Source organism: Corylus avellana, chromosome ca5 (genome assembly GCF_901000735.1).
Source record: "Corylus avellana chromosome ca5, CavTom2PMs-1.0".
NCBI classification, from domain to species: Eukaryota; Viridiplantae; Streptophyta; class Magnoliopsida; order Fagales; family Betulaceae; genus Corylus; species Corylus avellana.
Window position 1 is genome coordinate 14819637 of NC_081545.1, and position 23199 is coordinate 14842835.

A 23199-nucleotide genomic window follows, 5' to 3' on the forward strand; every position below is an offset into this window, starting at 1 on the left:
TTACAATTTCCTGCATTTTCCTATCCCACTACAATTCATTTCATCCAAAACAAAGCTAAAAAAGGGTTCACGCCAAAGTGAATAAGTACACATAAAAAGAAAATAAGAATTTCAAACAAAAAATAAAATTGGAGTAAACGAGAAGTGAAGCATTCCCAATGTCTAAAAAGTGGCCATCAACTTTGAATGAGTTGTGACAACCACAAGCAGACTCATGAGCATACACACTCGAGGAGGAAGAGAAATGTAATAATTTGAATTAAAAAAAAAATACAATTAGCTAATAAATTTTGCAGCAATAAATCATCTTTATCGCTCATTCCTATAAAATGACACAATTTTGTTGTGAGAGATCGGACATATAAGAATGCTAGTCGTAGCTCTACTGAAACCCAATAACAAGAAGCAAAAACTTTCTGTTTGATTACTGAGAAAACAAAAGAAATGACGATAGGACTTGGCATATTACAATACCCACTTTCAAACCAAAAATCATTATGAGAATCCAAGTTCTTATTTCTTTCCTCCAAATTTTCTCAGCAACCAAACGACCCCAAAATAGAATTACCATAAACAAAGACGAATAAAGTTAAAGCAATGGGTATCCAAGACCAACCCAAAAGACAAAAAAAACTTGAGGAAAAGCAATGCTCTTGTCCATGCTCCACCCGCACGCTGCGCCTTCGCCATCTCCGACAGAGACGGCCCCAACTCCGACTCAGACAGGATCGTCGTGTTCCATCCTGGGTTGCTCCGGTGGCTTGCCATTTTGAAACCTTAGTGGTGAATTGAAATCTTCTACCGAAACCTTCAAAAAATATCAAAAAAACTAGATCACCATAAAAAATGAGACAAACAGACAAAAGCAAAACAAGAAATGAAAAACAAGATGAAAGATTCTTAAGCCCGAATCTGAGAGATTTCTTAATGAATGATCCAGATCTGTGCTTGATCTTACATGTTTACGCTCAAACAAGAAGAGCGAGAGAGAGAAAGAGCTGTGGGAAAACCAAACAACGCTCAACACGTTGAAATCACACACAAAACCAAACAAAAATTGGAAACACAGAAGAAATCAAGGAAATTCAAACCCATAAGGCTTAACACTCAACACGTTGAAATCACGTGGGTGAAAGAAGAAGCTGGACTTTCACTTTTTCTCATCTGGGTACGCTCAAACAAAAAGAGAGAGCTTTCCGGCAGTGGTGAAGCGTCTCGCAGTACGGGGAGGGAGGGAAAATTTGGGGGGAAATTTGAGGGCAGGGGTTCAAGAATGAAATGTGGGGAGGGATTTGAGTCTTTGACGCTGGCGCTGTTTTCAAAAATAAAAAAAAAGTTTTTTTTTTTATCTAACGTGACATGTGCCACGTCAGCGACGTGCATTACTGTTCACGCACGCCACGTAACCTCTATCACTACTCGTGGGAACATAGAGATAAAAGAGTTAACTCCACCAAACTGCACATATGCATATTTATACATAAAATTAATTTTGCGATATTTTGGCACTTCGTTTGTTTGTTTGCTTTTTTTTTTTTTTTTTTTGTGCAGAATCAAGTTTTTCACTATGAAAGGTTATGGGCATGCTCTCTTCAATGTTCTCATTATGATCTAAAGCCATCATGAAAGCTTCTCATTAAGATCTGTTTCTGTAAGCTCTTTTTATTTTCAGATCAAATTATTTGTAAAAACTATTGTACTATGATGAAGTGGAGTTAACTTGTTTAGTTGTCTCTTTCGGTTGAGGTTGAAACAAACTCATTTGGAAACAAGAGAAAACTAGTGTTTTCTACAGATATCGTATGGACAAAATTTCACCAAATTGTCAAAGATGAGAGACTCAGAGTACCCATGTATCAAATTTGCAGAGATTTATTCAGTACCAGGGGGCAAGAGCTCAGACGAGAATTGTTGCCAGACAATACATAGGGGTGAATTTAATGGCAATTTAAATCCAGTGCTATTCTATTGGACCAACCCAATTGGGTAATATTAAAATGCTCTCGATTTAGGGGTGGCAATTTGTGTTACTTATTAGGTCTACATTGTGTTGAGGGATGGGTATAAGACTATATAGGTTAACTAATGAGTCTTACTTTTGAACTCTTAACTCACTAATTTTGTGTTAGGTCATATTAAAAATTGCCAATTTTAAATGTATGAGTGGTGGGTTTGATATGAGTATAAGACTATATAGGTCAATTATAATGTTACCTATTTAGTTAAACAGGTTTGATGCACTTCTTTAACTTTAATCCACTAATTTCATGTTGGGTTTGTGTTGGATTCTTGAGTAGTGTAAAAAAATTGCCTGTCCTATCTAACTCCTTGCATATCACTTTGGTTGTTGTTTTTATTTTATATATATATATATATATATATATATATATATATATGAGTAGAACAAAGTACAAAAAGAATGTCACAAAAACAAAATACATAAAATTACAAAATTCAAATACAAACAATACAAAAAAGAAACTCCAATCTAACCATATCCCCTGTGAATCCTCGAAGATGGAGTCAATCGGGAAAACTTCTAGCAAAGTGGGTCGTAGCAGCCCATAGTGGATGTTGTTGGTTCTAACAAAATGTACTCATGTTAACTTAGCTCTTGTCCAGCTTCCTATAAAAATCATTATCAGATTTTTTTTAGGCCCAAATTTGGATCTGAAATTTCATGTGCACCACAAGAGCTTCAGATAAGAGAGTGAGATGAGCCGTAATGGAGGAGGTATGTTGTAGGAGCCCAAAGAAGTGGCAACACGTGAGCTACATTACACGCGTGGAGGCGGAGACTCGTGGCAGGTGGAGCGGAGGCCAACTAGGGAGGGAGAGGGGCGTGTGGGCAGAGTGGAGGTGGAAGGATTGCAATATATGTAGTTTCTAAAAACCCAAAAAGCTTCCCCCTCCCCCCGGCTTTTTGGGAGATTTTTTGGAGAGTACTGTAGGAGAGAGCTTTGTGCCTCTTAGATCACTTGACAAGAAAGATTAAACTACAAAGAAATTTATTTTTCATTGAAAATTAGAAAGTTCTACCAAGTTTGTCAAAACACAATCAAAATTTGGTAGAGAATGTTTAATTCTTTATCATTCCATTGTGCAAACCTATGATTTTGCAAACGTATTCCCAGCAGTTTGGAGTTGAGATTGTATGTTAGTTTTTGGACTTTTGTGGATTTTGGATTTGACCGAATGTTCAGTGAGGACAATTGAATGATCAATAAAACCCCAATCACAAAAATTCGATTTGGATGCCCAACGTTCGATGGACGATTACAAAAATATTATTTTTTGATGTCTTTACCCTTTGTAGTGTGCATGGTTCAGTTTTAAATGCATTTTTAGGACCCATTAGTCTCATTTGTCATCTCTAGCATTTGGAAACTTTGAAAGAGAGAAAAATCGAAGGAGAGAGAAGGTGGATCTTGAGATTTTCTCTCAAGAAAAGGTAATCTTCTATGAGAGCCCCTACTATCTAGTCTTGGTGTAATACACCACTTTTACAACCTCCAGTATAAGTTTGATACATCAGCGAAAAACACTATATGGAATAGGGATGAAAACACCAGATTTTTAAACCAAACCCACCCATCATCCCTTTTCTCCTCCATTCTAACCCCCAAAACCACCTCCACCTCCTCCATTGAATGTTGCCATTGGAAACCTCCAAAAGCTACCGCTAAAACCCATCATTGGAGACGGCCTAAACCACCCCACCTTTTTATTTCGTGTTCTTGGTGTGCCTAAGTGCCCAAATTCACCCATGAAAGTTTAGGTCTTGATCAAGTGGAGGATGTACTTTGGGTGGTGGCTAATGAGACCCGTCACAACAAGAGTTCTCGTAAGAGTAGTGATGTGGTCTTTTGAATCCAATCCGATTTTAACTTCAATTAGAAAAATTCCTATTTAATCATTTCCTTGATTTAATTAAACTTAACCACATCATATAAATATTCTCAAAGTGCACAAAATGAAACAAATAACAATACAAAATGAAACAAATAACAATGTTAAGCAATTAACATATGGGAGTTAAGGGGCTTGAATGTGCAACATTCAGTGCTCATCAAGTAGGAATGCTAATCCAAAATACACGGATTAGCATTATCCTAAGAGGAGTACGTAGTAACTATCCTTATCTTTATCTTTATCTTCAACAAGTAGTATATTAGTAATTTATCTCTATATTTTAGCATTAGTAGAGTCGTAGTTGTATTAGAACTCTAATAGTAGTTGTAGTAGAACTCTAGTCAACTATATAAGAGCACATGGGTAGAAAGAACTATCATTGAAGAATTATCCGAGCACTTATGTGTAAACAGTGACTCCAAAGGAACGCCTAGAGAAGTTAGAAACGGATGTGCTCGAGATCAAAGATACAATGAAGAGCATGGAGAAATCCTTGCAGGCTAGCTTCGCCCAATCATTGAAGGAAGTTATGGCCACCTTGTCCAAAACTCAAGGGGAATCATCCAGCCGCACGACCAACCAGTACGGCACGGGACCAAAGGATTCAAAGGCCAAGGATAACACTTTTGTGATGCAGCAGAATCGTGACAACCGAGAGGATGGGCACTACGTTACGCCCATGAAGATGGATTTCCCTTGATTTTTGGGTGACGACCCTATCATCTAGCTTGACCGGGTCACTCAATTTTTTGAGTACCAATCCATGGGAGATCAGCAGATAGTAACACTCGCAGCTTTTTACCTAGAAGGTTAGGCAAATCAATGGTGGCAGTGGGTGAAATCTGTTTATCACAATGAAGGCACACCAATGACTTGGACCGTTTTTGAGAAAGAACTTTTCGCTCGATTTGGGCCAACCAAATATGAAGACTACGACGAAGCTTTGTCGCGAGTCAAACAGAAGGGCACACTCTGCGAATACCAACACGAATTTGAATGTCTGGCCAATTGGGTGACAGGCTGATCGCAAAAAGCATTGATTGGCACGTTCTTGGACGGACTCAAGGCTGAGATCTCCATTGACGTGAGAAAATTCAAACCCCGCACACTCCTTGCAACCATTGAATTAGCCCGGATGCGCGATGGCCATCTGGCCCGTAGGAAGAAGATTGAATCCCCAAGGTTTATCCCGAAGTCCAATTGGAACAGCGGGTCAACCAGCTCAGCCAATTCCAAAATCATTGGGCAAACCAGTCAGGTGAAAAAAAAATCATGTGAGGAGATGCAGCATTGTTGTAAGAAAGGGCTGTGTTTTACTTGCAACGAACTCTATATCTTGGTGCACCAATGCGAAAGAAAACAGATGTTTCTCATTGAGGCAGCAATTGACACCTAGACACAACCGGAGGACGAGAAATCTGGAAGATGAGATACCGGAAGAGGATGTAGAGGATGACGACGCAGACCCCCAGATTTCTCTCCACGCCCTCGCAGGGTATATTAGACCTCGAACCATGCTTGTCGAAGCCTGGGTGGGATGAAGGCAGGTGTTGGTTCTCATCGATAGTGGGTTGACCCACAATTTTGTGGACAAAAAAAGGTGGCCCAAACGCTGGGTTTACCAGTTACACCCATTGTTGAATTTTCGGTCACTATAGCCAATGGGGGAACGCCTACCGTGCAGGGAGAAGTTTAAGAAGATAATCCTCCTGATTCAAGGTATGGATAATGGAACAACGGTCACTCTATTTTCTCTACCTCTCAATGGGCTGGACGTCGTGTTAGGTATATAGTGGCTGGAGAGATTGGGCCCAGTGTTACGTGCCTGGGGAAAGTTGGCAACGACAATTACACGTGGCAGCAGAGTTTATAAAGTAGTGGTGACACCCACAGCACAGGGCATGCAATCAGCAATTCTATGCTAGTTAGGGAAGTGACGGGAGGTGGAGATGTAACAACCCCGATAGACAAATCAATTAATTGGTAATTGACCCCATGGTTTGTCTTCCAGCCCAATCTCTCACGGGACAAGACTCAGGGTAGGAATAGAGAGTAATAATGAAGCGATCACACATTTATATACCAGAGTAAACATAATTCCTCATAATATAAAAGTAGTCGCCAAATGTATCGATCATCAAACCATCATCAAGATAAAAGGTTGTATCCCATAACATAATTGTCTTACAAAAGATAAACAAATCAAATCCTAAGTTTAAGTAAAGCTAAAGAGATAATCTTGATCATGTTTGCCCGAGTAGTTCCTCTGTCATCCCACAAGGACTTCAACCAAACTGAGTCCATATCCTCAAAAATGACTCGGATCAGGTCCTGCGCAATCACCCATGTCCGGTCCGTAGGCATCCTTGTCTATGCTAGCTAAACCGCACAATTATTCGTAATGGAGGGGTAAAACATAAAATAAAGGAGGTAAGACTTAGTGAATGTTAACGCAGATAATACCTATCCCAGTTTAGTGATGAACTCTATTTTTATAAAGTATACAACAGTTTCATCATGACAGTTTTCCATAAGTATGATATAAATATATGATAGATGCATATGATATAGAATAACAGTGATAATTCAATAGTATAGTTTACCTGAGATATTACCCCTTCTCAACAGAGCTGACCCTATCCTTAGGGACCTGTAATACAACACCGGTGCCCCGGATATTGTACACTACTGTACATCCCATTAGCGGCACGACTGAGTCCGACCTCGGGTGGCCCACACCACTAATGATGTCTATCCTGTAGTGACCACCTGTTAAGGCTGCGTTGGTCACAAAACAACCATTAGATCCAAGGCTCATATAACACACACATTTGACCATAAAGTTAACATGTATAGTAAGCCCATGGCCGTTATCCCGCACGTATCGGTGTACCATGTCATATAATGCAATTAATCTTGTCCGTATTTTACATGCTTGCCCTTTTTACAAGTCTCACTTTCATTATCATGTTCAGCACAACGTTTTTCCACAAAAAAACTAGAGTTCATGTGCAATAAAGTGTGTATCGTGAGAGTTGCAAATATGCATGTTTTGATAGAAATGTAATATGGGAAAGTAAATGGCAAGCATTATGTGAGTTAAAACTCACCTGGGTCGAACAAAGTCTCTGAATATTCCTCCAAATGGTCCGTGTTCTCCAAATCTGTGGAAAACCTTCTATTAGTCCTAAGTCTAACTTATAACAATCCTGAAACATGAAAACATGAGCTATTAGACGGCTGGCCAAAATAGCGTTCCCGAGAATGCTTTTGACCGTACGTCCGGGCTCGAGGCCGTACTTCCGCCCAGAAGGTTTTCAAGTGGAACCTCATTTTGTCCATGCGTCCTCCTATCCTCCCAAACAAATTTCTAAGGTTACCAAAAAGCTTTCTAAGGCTTCCTATCTCAAAATAAGGTCTCCATGCATATGACAACACATTCGATAAAGGTAAAATACTAATCCGCCAAGATTAAAGCATAACCTAGCTAGAAACTCAAAACTAAGCAAGTGTTTAAAGAGCATAACGACATAGAAAGAAAAGTTAAGTGTAGAGGGTTACCTCCTAGGAGTAAGTTTGAAGAACCTCCTCTCCTTCTTCACAAAAACTCACAAAACTCACATGAACACACTCTCATAGAGTTTTGGGAGCTTGGGGGCGAGAATGGGTGTGAGAGGTCGAAGGTAAGGGGGTATTTATAGGTAAGAAAAAGCAGAGGGTGTTACGAACTATTCTGAAAAGTAGCGGACGTCCAGTACTATTGGGGCGTACGTCCGATACTATTTACACAGTGGTCCAAAGGCTGTAGCCTACGTCCAAGTATTATCTAGAGGTTTTTCAAAAAGCAGTGTACATCTGGGTGGTCCCCAAGCGTACGCCCTTGTACTTTTTGTAGGCGTACGTACGGTGGTCGCCCCCGCATACGTCCTCTACTAATGACAGGAGCTTACGTTTGATACAGATTGATGCATGTCTGGTTAGAACGTCCAAAATACCCAAAGTGTCCTTCCAGCTGTTCCTAGTGACCTAAAACCGAAATTAACCCTCTAACTAAGCTACCTAAACTTAGTTAATTATTTGGGTCACTAAATTCTCCCCTCCTTATAAAAATTTCGTACTCGAAATTTCTAGATAAAATACCAAAGAACAGCATTCAAAAGGAGTAGAATGTTACCTCTTGTTTGTAGTATCATCAACATCGTGCTCAGTAGGCTCCTGGGCTATCTCCTCCCAACCATTAACTGGCACTACTTCGTCCTCAAACAACTACGGAAAATCACCTCGTAAGTCATCTAACGCATCATACTCGATGTTCCCAATGCTATACCAGTCGTCATCAATCTCAGCTCCTAAATCCATCAACTCACAAAATGAGTAGTTCCACATGCAATCTGGGTCGACTGGTATAGGTGCCATGATCTTGTAGAGGAAAACAAATTCTTTCTTAGTCGACTATTCGATTATCCAAAATGGAAATAGGTATACTATCCAAGCATAATCTTAAAGAAAAGCACAATCACTCAAACAAATGCGGATAACGGCTCCACATGTCTTGCTCCGCTTCCCATGATGCTTCCTCGACACCATTGTTACGCCACAATACCTTAATGATAGGAATCGTCTTGGTACGTAGCACTTGCTCCTTTTTGTCCATAATCTTCACTGGCTCCTCGACGTAGGTGAATCCCTCCTAGATTCCTATCGGCTCGTATTCCACAATTACATCGGGGTTAGCGACATACTTCCTCAGCATCGAGACATGGAAAACATCATGAGTCCCGACCAAGTCTAGGGGTAACGCAACTCTGTATGCAAATCTCCCTACTCTTTGGGTGATCTCGAAGGGTCCAATAAATTGGGGGCTGAGCTTCCCTTGCTTCCCAAATCGCATCACTCCCCTCATGGGTGATATCTTAACGAATACAAAATCTCTGACTTCAAATTCCAACGGTCGCCTCCAATTATCGGCATAACTGTTTTGTTGACTCTGAGCTGCACTCATCCTTTCCTTAATGATGAGCACTTTGTCTCGAGTATCTTGAATTAGTTCTAGCACTAACGTCTGCCTCTCGCCGACGTTGTCCTAGTACAAGGGCGATTGACACTCCCGTCCATACAGTGCTTCATATGGCGGCATTCCAATAGTGGCCTGATAGCTATTGTTGTAGGCGAACTCAATCAAGGGTATGTACTGGACCCAACTACCATTGAAATCCAATACGCAAGCTCGTAACATACCTTTAGGATTTGATTAGTCCGCTCCGATTGACCATCCCTCTGCGGGTGAAAAGCGGTACTAAACTTCAACTCCATCCCAATCTCCTTCTGCAAACTTTGCCATAAATGACGATGGTACTCCGTGTAATCGGACTATATTCTAAACATAGAGTGTGGCCAACTTACCCATCGGATCCTTAACCTTCATTGGAATGAAGCGAGAACTTTTTGTGAGACGATCGACTACTACCCAAATGGAATCTTCTCCAGTGAATGTCTTGGGTAACCCCAAAATAAAATCCATGGCGATCTCGTCCCATTTCCAGTTCAGTATAAACAATGGTTTGAGCGTCCATGTTGGCCTTTGATGCTCTTGCCTTCACTTGTTGGCAGGTTGAGCATTGCTCAACAAACCTTGCGATGTCTCGCTTCATATTGTTCCACCAATATGACTCCTTCATGTCCTTGTACATCTTCATACTACCAGGATGTACAGTATACAGGGACCGATGAGCCTTGCTCATTATCTCCTTCTTTAGCCCTCCACCTTCTGGTACACATACTTGCTTGAAATGGGTGAGCAACCCATTGTCCTTAAAGCTGAATTCCTGAGCCTTCCCTTCTCCTAGCAATTGCTTGATCTTGGGAGACTTAGGGTCCTCCAACGGACCGACTTTAATCCTTGCAAGTAGCTTGGGCTGAACCATCAGGTTAGCCAAGTGTGCAGGTGCACCTTCGCCGACTACTAATCCCATCCTTGCGAATACCTTGATCAACCGAGGTTGGGAAATTCCAAGGGTGGCAAGCTCCATCATTGATTTGCTACTCAATGCGTATGCTACTACGTTAGCCTTGCTAGGATGATAATTGATCTCACAATCATAATCCTTGATTAGTTCCAACCACCTTCTCTGCCTCATGTTAAGCTCCTTCTGAGTAAAGAAGTACTTCAAGCTTTTGGGGTCCTTGTTGATCTCGCACTTCTCGCCATACAAGTCGTGCCTTTAGATCTTTAAGACAAACACGACTGCTGCCAACTCCAAGTCTTGCGTAGGGTAATTCTGCACGTAAGTCTTAAGTTGGCGTGAAGCATAGCCAATAACGTTTTCATTATGCATAAGCATGCACCATAATCCCTTTTTAGAGGCGTTGCTATACACTACAAAATTGCCGGATCCTGTAGGTAATGCCAATATAGGAGCAGTTATCAAGCGCTTATTCAGCTCTTGAAAACTCTCCTCACATTCGTCCATCCAAACATAACGAGCGTTCTTCCTAGTCAACGCAATAAGTTGTCATGATAGCTTCGAGAAGCCCTCGATGAAGCGTTGGTAATAACCAGCGAGTCCTAAGAAACTTTGGATCACGAATACGGTGGTTGGCCTAGTCCACTCCATCACTGCCTTGACCTTCTTCGGGTCAATTGCTACACCTTCTCCTAAAATCACGTGTCCGAGGAAAGACACGCTGTCCAACCAAAACTCACACGTCTTGAGTTTAGCATAGAGCTACTGATGAGTGCCAAATGTTGCATATTAACTTGTATTTGTTAAAACCTTAGCTTTGTTATTTTCTGATGTTTTTGGTTAGTTTTGGAGTTTTAGTGTTTTGCAGGTCATTAAGAGAAAACTGCGGTCTTTGGTGTGGAAATGTGCGAAGAAATCGAAGAAGTGAAGAAGAAGCATTCTCTAGAAGTGCACTCGAGCACTAGGAGACTGCGATTGAGCGCACTCATGCAATCACCCAGACGCGCAGCGCCCAAGTGTTGCACCGCAGTAGCCTTGAAGACCCAAGTGCGTTTGATCGCACTCTAAGTGCGATCGAGCCCACTTACGCTGACCTAGCAGCACCGAAACCCTAGACTTTTATTATTTATAGCATATTTTTCTATTGTAAACACACGTTGGGAGGCGCCGTTTAGAGCTTATTTTCGACTTGGAGTTGTTCTTGAGCTTTACGGATGTTTTCCTTTGTAAGTTTTATGTTTGTTATGATTTCAATTGATTTGATTATGTCTTTGGTTATCATGAGAGGCTAAAACCTTCAACTAAGGTTGAAAGTGAAGCCTCATCATTGATTTGTTTCATATTTCTCATGTTTTTGTTTGTACAATTCCGACCTTAATATAAAGTATTTTCGTTTCAATCCAATTATGTGAGAAAATTGTATTGATTGTTGTTTATAAAATTGTTAAAACGTTGGATATTCGATATGTTTCACCAATGGATACATCGACTCTTTTGATTGAAATTGGATATCCATTGTCTTTCGTTGTTCAAACGGATACATTGGATCTTTGGATCTCAATTGGATATTCGTTGTCTTTCGTAATAGAGATGGATTCATCGAATCTTTCAATAGGATTTTATAAAAACAATAGAACATGCTTAGGGTTTAATTTCTTGATGGATGTATGAGCAAAACATGAGAGTATAAACTTTGATTTGGTGAGGTGGATTCTGAAAACCTTAGTGCCTTTTTATCATTCCATTTAATCAATTTTAATTTTAGTTTATTTTTATTTTGAGCGACAAAATCACTTGAACTTTGAAACTAGGTTAAGATAGGATTAGTTTAAATTAGAAAGTTGGATTTTGCAGACACAACTCCCAGTGAATTGACCTCGCACTTGCACACACACTTTACTGCACACGACTTGTGCGCTTGCGAGTACAATTAAATTTGTACATCAAATTTTGGCGCCGTTGCCGAGGAGTTTGTTGATTTGTGAAAATTAATTTTTTTGTTTAAATTAATTTTGTTTTTCTACTTGTTAGTTAGATTTTTGTTTTATTTTCATTTGCAATTTTTTATTTTTATTTTACTTTCATTTTTTGTTTTTTTGTTTTTTTTTGTTTTTGTTTTTGTTTTTTTTTGTTTTTGTTTTTGTTTTTTGTTTTTTTTTTTTTTTTTTTTTTTTTGTGTTATGCAATTCTGATCTAAAAAAAAAGAAAAGGAGAGCAGTTGTTTTTGAGTTTGGTTGCAGATTGGGCGACAATCAAGTCCCTACCAGTGCGATCGAGCATGCCTCACCTGCGCTCGAGCGCACTCGGGCCTACCGTAGCACTTCCCGTGCGCCTGCGCTAGACATCTCCATACTTGCACGCGAGCGCCTGGCAGACGAACACTCGAGTGCACCAGAACGTCCACGATCGATCGCAGCTTACCTGCGATCAAGCGCACCTCTACAGCCAGCTTCAACAAACCAGCAGTAGCTAAGTAGGAAGTTTTTTTATTTTATTTTATTTATTCTTTTAGATTTATTTTGTGAACATAGTTTTTTTTTTTTTTCTTTTTTTTTTTTTCTTTTCTTTTATGTATATGCATCTTTCTTCTTGTGAATATTTTGTCTCTTGTTAGTTAGTTCATTTTCGTATTTTTGTTTGGTGTATGCTTGGTCGGAGATCCTTGAACCTAGAGTTGATACCCTTAGATCCCGACATTGATAGAACTCTTAGGCGAACGCAAAGAGCACCTGTTGAGAGTGAGAATAGCGGTGGAATGGGAGACCAACGAGATAGCATACCCCAAAATGTGGAGCAACCTAGGGTTGAGCATGAGGATGCGAGAGCTGAGAATTTTGAGCAAGCTAGAGCATGGAATGTTGATTTCACTACATCCCTTAGGGATTTGTTCGCACCCGGTGTGACTAATTCCCATTCGTGTATAGTGTTACCACCAACCAATGCCACCCATTTTGATTTGAAGCCACACGTCATCCAACTCCAACCATCATTCCATGGCCTAGAACTTGAAAATCCTTACTGTCATGTAAAGAAATTCAAGGACATGTGCGCCACTTTTAAATTTCAAAATTTTTCTTAAGAATCTGTCCACCTTAGACTATTTCCTTTCTCTCTGCACGATAAAGTCAGGGCATGGTTGGATTCCAACACACCCGGGTCCATTACATCTTGGGAAATCTTGTTAAGTAAGTTCTATAACAAGTTTTTCCCAATGTCAAAGGTAAATGAATGCAGAAAGGATATTAGCTCTTTCACTCAGGAGGAGGATGAGAAGTTCTCAGAAAGTTGGGAGAGATTAAAGGAGTTGTTGATAAGATGCCCTCCACATGGATATGAGAAGTGGAGACTCGTTTAGTTCTTCTACCAAGGATTGACCCAATCCAACTGTAGTATGATTGAGTCAATGAATGGGGAGGCATTCTTAAGTTTGATGGCGGATGAAGCATATAAGGCATTGGACAAGTTGTCCTACAGCTCACACTAGTGGGATTTTATGAGTTGTCGGGATAAATTTGCCTGTCTCCCCAAGAAAGGAGGCATCTATGAGGTTAAGGAGGACACGGATTTGAGGATAAAGATAGATGCCCTCGCCAAGAAGGTTGAAGCTCTTGCAATGGGTCAGTCCATAAATGCTGCCAACACATTCAATGTTGATGGTTGTTTCATCTGTGCTAGTCCTATGCACTTAGCACAGAATTGTCCATCTTCACCGGCTTTTGCCGAGTGCTCTATGGAACAAGAGAATGCTTTCAACGACTTTAGGAAGCAATCAAATGGACCAAATTTTGAGACCTACAATCCAGGGTGGCGGAACCAGCCCAATCTATCGTGGAAGCAGAGCCAACTAAATCAGGGAGGAACACCTCATCATGCTCAGAATCAATACCCTCCCAGAACTCCTGCGCAGCAGCAAAATCAGTCTACTCCTCAAGTGCTTGCATCTTCATCACAGTCAGCTTTGGATGAAACACTGAAGACATTTATTCAGGCAAATGGCCAGATGATACAAGAGCTCAAGAATTCCATAATGATCAATAACCAAGCTATACAGGAGGTTAAGAATGCAACCATGGTCAACACTCAAGCAATTGCTAAAATGGAGAGCCAGATTGGACCAATAGCAAGTCACTTGGGTGAAAGAGAGAAGGGCATGTTCCCTAGTCAGCCTGTACCCAACCCGAAGGGACAGTTTGCAGTTGGAAGTTCTTCACATCCTACGCACGGGCAGGAACAAGTGCAATCCATTGTCACACTTAGGTTAGGGGGGGAAAGTTGAGCCTTCTAGAAGAAGAGGACTTGGTTGTGCCGCAAGGGCAAGAGAGTGGCAGAGATAAGGGGGGGAAAGTTGAGCCTTCGAGAGACATACCCACTATTGAGGATCCCCGGAGGTCATTTATCCCAAAATTTCCATATCCAGAGAGATTGAAAGCTCCAAAGAAAAATGCACAATTTGCTAAAATTTTGGAGGTGTTTAAGCAAGTTCAGATAAACACCCCATTTTTGGATGCAATTCAGCAAGTGCCATCATATGCTAAATTCTTGAAGGATTTGGTCATGGTCAAGAGGAAAACAAATGTCCCAAAGAAAGCATTTCTGACAGAGCGAGTGAGTTCCATCCTTCAATGCAAGTTGCCCATCAAGTGTAAGGACCCTGGGTGTCCAACCATTTCTTGCATGATAAGAGTCAGTCAGATTGAAAGGGCATTGTTGGATCTGGCAGCAAGTGTGAATTTCCTGCCTTATTTAGTCTACCTATAGCTGGGGTTAAGAGAATTGAAGCCCACTTCTATGACACTCCAGCTGGCTAACAGGTCTGTGAAGGTCCCAAGGGGAGTTGTTGAGGATGTGTTGAGAAAGGTGGATAAATTTTACTTTCCTGTGGAATTCATAGTGATAGACACAGAGCCGGTGTATAATGTTGGAAGCCAAATTCTGGTGATTTTAAGGCGACCTTTCTTAGCTATGGCTAATGCCCTAATCAACTGTTGGACGGGGGTGATAAAAATAGCTTTTGGGAACATGACAATGGTGCTCAACATCTTTAACATCAATAAAGAGCCACTTGACTATGATGAGGTCCACAATGTGTGCTTAATTGAAGAGATAATCGATGAGACTGTGAGTGAATTTAGAGGACCTCGAGGTGGAGTGTTTTACTCAAGATGGAGATGATCTGGACCTTGATAGGCTATTTGGGCAAGCGGGTGTTTTGTATGAGCCTAGCATTGAGGATCCTGAGATGGAGAGCTTTACACAATCTAGAGGTGATCTTGACTTTGGTAGGTTACTTGAGCAGGCTCGGACTAGGTATGAGCCAAGCATTGAGGATCCTAAGGTGGAATGTTTTGCTCAATATGGAGGCGATATGGAATTTGACAGGTTACTTGAGCCAGCTGAGGTTGTGAGTGAGTAGGATATAGAGGACCCTGTGTTAGAATGCTTTGCTCAATTTGGATATGATTTGGACTTTGATGAAGTAATTGAGCAAGCTAAAGCCGTTTTGGATCCCATTCCTGAGATGTAGCAGGAGTGTGGGGAAACCACTGAGGTATCACTCCCCACACCATATTCATCAGTAGTTGAGCCACTCAAGTTGATTCCAAAGAGCAAATGGTTAGACCAATTCATGTGTGGTAGTGGCCATGTGCCACCGTGGGGAGGAAAAAGGATAACGAGTCTTTCTCCACTCGAGTTCAGATAGGATGGCAAGGGTATATTGATACAGCAAGATGAAAGCCATCACAAGGGAAGATTACTTCCCTCCCCCATTCATTGATCAGCTGGTGAAATCGTTAGCTGGACATCCCTACTACTGTGTGCTTGATAGTTATTCCAGCTACAACCATTTTCCTTTGGATCCCGGCAAGCCAGAGCACACCACTCTCACATTTGCCTTTGGTGCTTTTGCTTACTATCGCATGCCGTCTGGACCATGCAACGCACCTGCCGTAGAAAGTCTGGCTGAAGACATTAAACTTCACGCTTGTGGGAGGCAACCCGTTGTTACTTTTAGTTTTTGTTGTCATTTGATGTGGTTTTGCTTGTTTTGTTTTTGTTTTCGTTGTGGTTTGCAGGAAATTTGTCTGCCATTCAAATTTGGGGGAGCATTCTCCTACGTTACACCAGACTTGCACCACCCATTCGGTATTGTATTTCTAGCCACATTGGGGACAATGTGTCATTTTAGTTTAGGGATGGGGTACACATTTCTGTCTTTTCTTTTACTTGTTATTTTTGTGGAAAAAAAAAATTGTGCTATGTTATTGATTGAGCATAATTACATCATAACTGTGATTTGTATGTCATTGGTTGATTTAACATCTTGAACATTGCATGTCATTAGAAATCCGAGTCTTTGACTCATTTGTTGGATTAGAGAGACTTCACCTGTTTGAGTTATTTATCACATGCACATTAGCATAGGGTTGGTGAGGTATGAGATTTGAATTGAGGAGTGTGTGTCTTGAGATTTGTAGGATGATTTGTTGATGAAACCTTGGCTTAAAAAAAAAAAAAATTATAATAATCATCATCAGTTTGAGTTTTTTATTGAGTAACTAGACCTCTTGCCTCACTAAGCATTGAGTGTTCGTGTAAAAAGATGAGAAATTCGAGTTGATTGATTGTATGGCTAGTTAGACTTCGTAGCTCTTTTTGACTTGAGTCATTAAGCCCTTAGGGATGTTTCTACGTCTAATGCCCTAAAACCATATGGTTTGGGAGTCACTTGCCCAACACTCATTACATAGGTCAATTAGAAGCTTAAGGGAGTCAAACATTGCACAACCTACACAAAAAAATTGTACCTTTTGAGTCAAGCCTTGGTTGTTTTCATCTGATGGAATTCCTATGAATTTTGGGGTACACAAGCTTCGATAAAAATTGAAACTTCATGAGGCTAAGTTAATCTCACTTTGCACTTATCAGAGCATGTGTTGTTGTTGTCTCAATTACCCACCTAATTTAATAGGCAAATAACTAGATGTTTTACCCGCAAGTGCACAAGGTCAACATAATAGTATAGTGTGCAAATACCGGTCATTCCCACGAGGACTGCTGAATCTTGTCTAAAATAAATTCCCAAAGTGAAAGAAAACAAAAGATTGGATTTAAATTGATAATAATAAAAAGGTAGGGCTTTGATATCCACCACTAATTATATTTAGCTAATATATCAATGTGCCAATGTTTTGATCAAGTTACGTCTATCCAATGTTTGTCAACCTAAGGGCACGGGTGTATACTCCTTAAGCTATAGATTTCCCTAAGCAACGAGTTAGGCAAGGGTGTATACTCTAACTCTTTTCATTCCTAAAGGATTTAGCATGGTATATACTAAGTTGTTCTTTAGAAAAGCATATGTTTTATGGAAATCGACAAACACATGAGGCCTAGGGCATGGGTGTATACTCCCGGTTCCCCATGTTGATTAACCCAAGAACCTAGTGTGGATTACTTTTGTTACTTATGTTAAACCCAGGACTCCGTCATCCAAATTGATTAAACTAACTAGTCCCTACCACATGCACATGTTGATTAGGTAAACACATACAAGAAATTCATGAAACTAGGTATTAATCAAGTTAGATATCATAACAAGATCATCACAAGGGCGCCAATATTGAATATTAACAAAACATAACTAGGGCTTCAATCTAGCTCGACTAATTAAATTAGCTACACATAGAGTTGATGTTAAACATCTTTATAAAATAAAATAAAAGGAAAAGGAAAAGAATAAACCCGAAACTTGAACTTGAAGAGCTCCAATTCTTCTCCTTGCAAAGCTCTTTTTTTTTTTTTTTTACTCTAGAGGCTTAAGGGTCTATTTATAGGCTTTAGAAGTCCTTGACAAACTAGTAAACCTAGGAATTTCGTAGGGTTTCAAAACATTTTACAAGTGGGAGTTGGAAAACCCTAATATGTAAATATTAGCATCATGGCCGCAGCTTGATGTGTCTCCTACGCACGGGTGCGATCGATCACAACCCGTGTGCGCTCGATCCCAGGTCTGCGATCGAGCCTCTTCTATTGTGCGCTCGATCGCTCATGGCCTGATTTGTGCTTTGTCTTCTCTGGTACTACGCTCGATCGCAGGGAAACTGTGATCGATCGCAGTGTCAGGGGCTCCCATTTTTCCCATCTTCTCTCTTTGAGCCCAAATCTTTCAGATTTACTTCATTTTCTTCCAAAAGCCTACAAAAGTGTGGAAAAACACAAAAATGAATTAAAATGACCTAATTAACTAAAACCAAAGGATTAAAACATGCAAGTTAAGGGCTGAAAATATGAATATTTTAGCACTTAACACACCCCCAAACGTACATATTTGCTAGTCCCTTAGTAATACAAAGCTAAAAATTAAATGAAAAACTGAAAACAAAAAGATAAATCCATCTTTCATGGGATGTACGATTGCATTTGGCATATGCAACAAGCCTTTTAAACCTCTAGGAATTCCCTAGAGGACGAGTGGAGTCTCATGAGGGTTTTCCAGAAATGTTACCCACAAACATCATGCACAATTCATGTTATTCCAAAAATTAAAGTATCACTTCAAGATCATGATTTTCATTCATTAGCAAGTTTAAGAGATGAACTCCATCTTCACAAAGGACATGCTAAAAAATCACAAGTTTGAAAACAGTGTAAAGTGAATTAGCACAAAATTATGAGGCTTCCAAATCTTTCCAATATGCAATGTCTCCATATCTAAAAATTCATTGAAATCCCTATCAGAATGAACAACAATGGCATATTTCTTTTTTTTTTTTTTTTGGTCAGGTTGTGTAATGTTTGGTTCCCTCAAGCTTTCTAATTGACCCATGTAGCGAGCGTTAAGTCAATGACTCCCAAACCAGATAGTTTTAGGGCATTAGGTGTAGAGACACCCCTAAGGACCCACTAACTCGAGTAAAAAAGGCTTCAAAACCAAACTAACCATGACATTGATCAAATTAACATTTTTCACCTTTTGACGTGAATACTCAATGCTTTGAAGTAAGAGGTCCAGTTACTCAGCGAAAAGCCATCAATGATCATTTATTCCACATATCATTTTTTTTTTTAATATGCCATACTGTCATCTCATAAGTCATCCAATTTCATTCAAGATGCAGAAACACACATATCAGACCTCATGTCATACCTCACAGATTATGTGCTAATGTGCTTGTGTGATTAGATCAAACATATGATTTTTCAGCTGTCCTAAACAAGTAATCAAACTAACAGATTCACTCATTAGATCATGTGTTCAAAATTTTAAGCTCATTGATGAATTCAAGCCACAATTCTTTTAGATCAACTTAAAATTTTAGGGCAAACATGAACATGCATAATTTTTTTTTTTTTTTTTTAAATAAACAAACAAACGTACAAAACAAATAACATGAAATTGGGACAAAGTGTGTGTGAACAACATGTGTGATAAGTGCTAAAATATTCATATTTTCAGCCCTTAACTTGCATGTTTTAATCCTTTTGTTTTGGTTAATTAGGTCATTTTAATTCCTTTTTGTGTTTTTTCATGCTTTTGTAGGCTTTTGGAAGAAAATGAAGTAAATCTAGATGATTTGGGCTCAAAAGAGAGAAGATGGAAAATTGGGAGCTCTTTGACATTGCGATCGATCACAAGGTACCTGCAATCGAGCGCAGTACTCGAGAAGACAAAGCACAATCCAGGCCAAGAGCGATCGAGTGCATGCCAGAAGAGGATCGATCGCAGACCTGCAATCGAGCGCACACGGGTTGCTATCTATCGCACTCGTGTGCAGGAGACATACCAAGTGGCAGCCAGAGTGTCATTCTTTCCATATTAAGGTTTTCCAATTTCCAATTGTAATAGGTTTTGAAACCCTACGAAATCCCTAGGTTTACTACTTTGTCAAGGACTTCTAAAGCCTATAAATAGACCCTTAAGCCTCTAGAATAGGTATGCCTTGTAAGGAGAAAAAGAGGAGCTCTTGAAGTTCAAGTCTTGGGTTTATTCTTTTCTTTTCATTTCTTTTCTTTTATGAAGATGTTTAACATCAATTTTATGTGTAGCTAATTTATTAGTAGGGCTAGATTGAAGCCCTAGTTATGTTTATTTAATATTTCAATATTGGCGTCTTTGTGATGATCTTGTTATGATATCTAACTTGATTAATACCTAGTTTCGTGAATTCCTCATATGTGTGTGCCTGATCAACATATGCATGTGGTATGGACTAGTTAGTTAAATCAATTTGGATGACCGAGTCCTGGGTTTAACATAAGTAACAAAAGTAATCCACACCGGGTTCTTGGGTTAATCCACATGGGGAACCGGGAGTAGACACCCATGCCCTAGGCCTCATGTGTTTGTCGATTTCCACAGTTTTTATGCTTTCTTAAAGAACAACTTAGTAGACACCCATGCTAAATCCTTTAAGAAAGAAAAGAATTAGAGTAGACACCCATGCCTAATTCGTTGCTTAGGGAAATCAATAGCTTAAGGAGTACACACCAATGCCCTTAGGTTGACAAACATTAGATATTCATAACATGATCAAAACATTGGCATATTGATATATTAACTAAATATAATTAGCGGTGGATATCAAAGCCCTACCTTTTTATCATTATCAACTTAACCCAATCTTTGTTTTAGTTTACTTTTGGAATTGATTTTAAGCAAGATTTAGCAATCCTCGTAGGAATGACTCCGTATTTGCACACTATACTACTATGTTGACCTCGTGCACTTGCGAGTAAAACACATAATTATTTGCCTATTAATTTAGGTAGGTAATTGTGAATAACAAGTTTTTGGCGCCGTTGCTGGGGATTGCGGTGAATCTTGTTTAAAATTATTTTCCTTTAGTTGTGTTATTTTAATTTTCAATTTTTATTTAGTTGTTATAAAAAAAAAAATCAAAAAGATTTTTCATTTTCCCTAACTTTTTTGTTTTTTTTTTTTGTTTCAGGTTGCGGATTCACATTCTGTGATTGCGATCAATCGTCAGCCAAATGCGATCGAGCACACTGCAATCGAACGCACCAACCTGCGATCGAGCGCAGTTCCAGGGAGCATCCAAACCAGTAGCACTGAAGCTGCGTAACTAAAGAAGTAATTCAGTTAATGCGTGGTCATCGATCTCAAGCCTCAACCGTTCTTCCACCCGATCCTGAAATTGAGCGGACAATTCGACAACTACCTAGAGACAAAGAAGAAGAAGAAGAAATTGATATGGAAGACTTGCAAAAGAATCCAATTGGACTAAGACCATTAGAGGCAAATCCACCACGAGTGAGGAGACCAATGAAGCAGGCATACGTTCCAGCAAACCTTCATCAACCCTCATGCATAGCATATCAACCAGAGGTGGATGGCAGCTATTATATCTCTCCCCAAATCCTTAATGCATTGACTCACTTCAGAGGCACAGCTACTGAGGATCCCAACTTGCATCTTAAAGAATTCTTTGATTTATGCAAGTTGCAGCATGTCCAAGGCCGAACTCCAGAAAGGCTCAGGTTAGTCCTCTTCCCTTTCTCTTTGAAAGATAATGCTAAACTGTGGTGCAATTCCTTGCCTGCAGATTCTATCCATACTTGGGAAGAATTGACCACTAAGTTCCTGAAGAAGTTTTTTCCAGCCCAGAAGACAAAACAACTTAAGAGGGAACTTCAAATGTTCCAACAGCGAGACGGAGATTTGTTCTTTTGAGGCCTGGGATCACTTCAATTCCTTGCTTCTATAGTGCCCACATCACAACATCCCTCAAGATGAGCAGGTACAAATTTTCTATGAAGGATTAGATGATACTAACAAAGGGATGGTTGATTCAGCTTGTGGAGGAACACTTATGGAGAAGAGTAGTGAGGAAGCTGTGGAACTTTTTGAAACATTAAGTGATCATTCACAGCAATTCTGTTCAAGAGGAAGGAGAGGAATCAAAAGCAAGGGCATGTATGAAGTAAACCTCGGTGGGGGATCAACCAATCAATTGGCTACTGTAGAAAAGAAGTTGGACATGATTGTCAAGGCCATGACTGCTCAAAAAATCTTGCATCTGCAACAGGACACACCAATCCAGGTATGTGCTGTTTGTTCCCATCTAGATCACACCACTGAGAAGTGTCCTTTATCTCCATTTGCAGAGCAAGAAGAGGTGAATTTTGTGCCCCACAAGAACAATTCATACTCCAATACTTACAATCCAAGATGGCGCAACCATCCAAATTTCTTTTGGAGTAATAATCAAGGGCAGCAGAAAGGGCCCCAACAAGCAAGCCAAGCAAGTCAAGAGTCAAGGATGAACCAACTGGAGAACATGATACACAACCTGGTGACTTCACAACAACAATTCACGGCTGATCAAAAGCAATTTAATACAAAGACTGATCAAGCCATTCAAAGATTGGAAGTGCAAATGGGTCAGATGGCAAAGGAGCTGAGTAAGAGGAAGCAGGCAGAATTTCTAGCTCAAACAATACCTAACCCAGGGAGTCACCAGTAGCTAAAGGCAGCCACAGTTCTTAGAGGTCCTACTTCTACTAGCGCACTTAAGCCAAATTCTGAATTGCTCAAGTGCAGCTCTTCACACTAGGAACATTACAGTCACAAGTAGACGCGTTTGAGCAGTCCAGAACCTCAAGCGCATCTACTCAAAACAGTGGTACTGAGGCCACTGAAGGCGGTAACATTCTCCCTCTTGTTTTCTTCATGTTACTTTCTTTACTTTACATATGTCTCAATTATTCCTTGTATTTTATTTTATTTTTCTTTTGCTTTGTTTTTTTTTTAAAAAAAAAAAAAATTACTACGATCGATCGCAACAAGTATGCCATCGAGCGCAGTAACCGAAGGGTGGCTCTACACTTTCTGTCAGTGCGATCGAACGCACCTTAAGTGCGATCGAGCGCACATGACCCACACACGCACACCTCTGGCCGAATGCGATCGAGCGCACTAGGTGTGCAATTGAGCGCAATCGGACAGCAGGCCACGTGACCCATTTTAGGTCACTTTTTCCCCATTCCCCCTCACACTCTCACTACGCCGTACAGTCTCCATCATCTGCACCCACACTTTCACCGGTGCACCACGACTTTTCCTCATCTCCACTGGCCTTCAACCACCACCACCACACCGCATCTGCACTTGCAAGGCCTCATTCTCCCCTGCGGCCACCACCATCATCGCATATCACACACACATCACCCATCAACACCCCAACTCTGTTTAACCCCCAACTTCCATTTTTTCCATCATTTTCTACAATTGTGGGTGTTCATCCACTCACATTGCCTCTCTGTGTTGCGTTTTATTGTTTTGCAGGGAGTTTTGGGTAGTTGT

At 40.2% G+C, this 23199-nt stretch overlaps 1 non-coding gene across 1 annotated transcript; it reads right to left on the bottom strand.

The window, feature by feature from the left end:
* Positions 1–13100: 13100 nt before the first annotated feature.
* Positions 13101–13208, bottom strand: LOC132183487 (small nucleolar RNA R71). The gene has a single exon (XR_009440450.1). It is a non-coding gene; the product is annotated as a small nucleolar RNA R71 (small nucleolar RNA).
* Positions 13209–23199: the final 9991 nt, after the last annotated feature.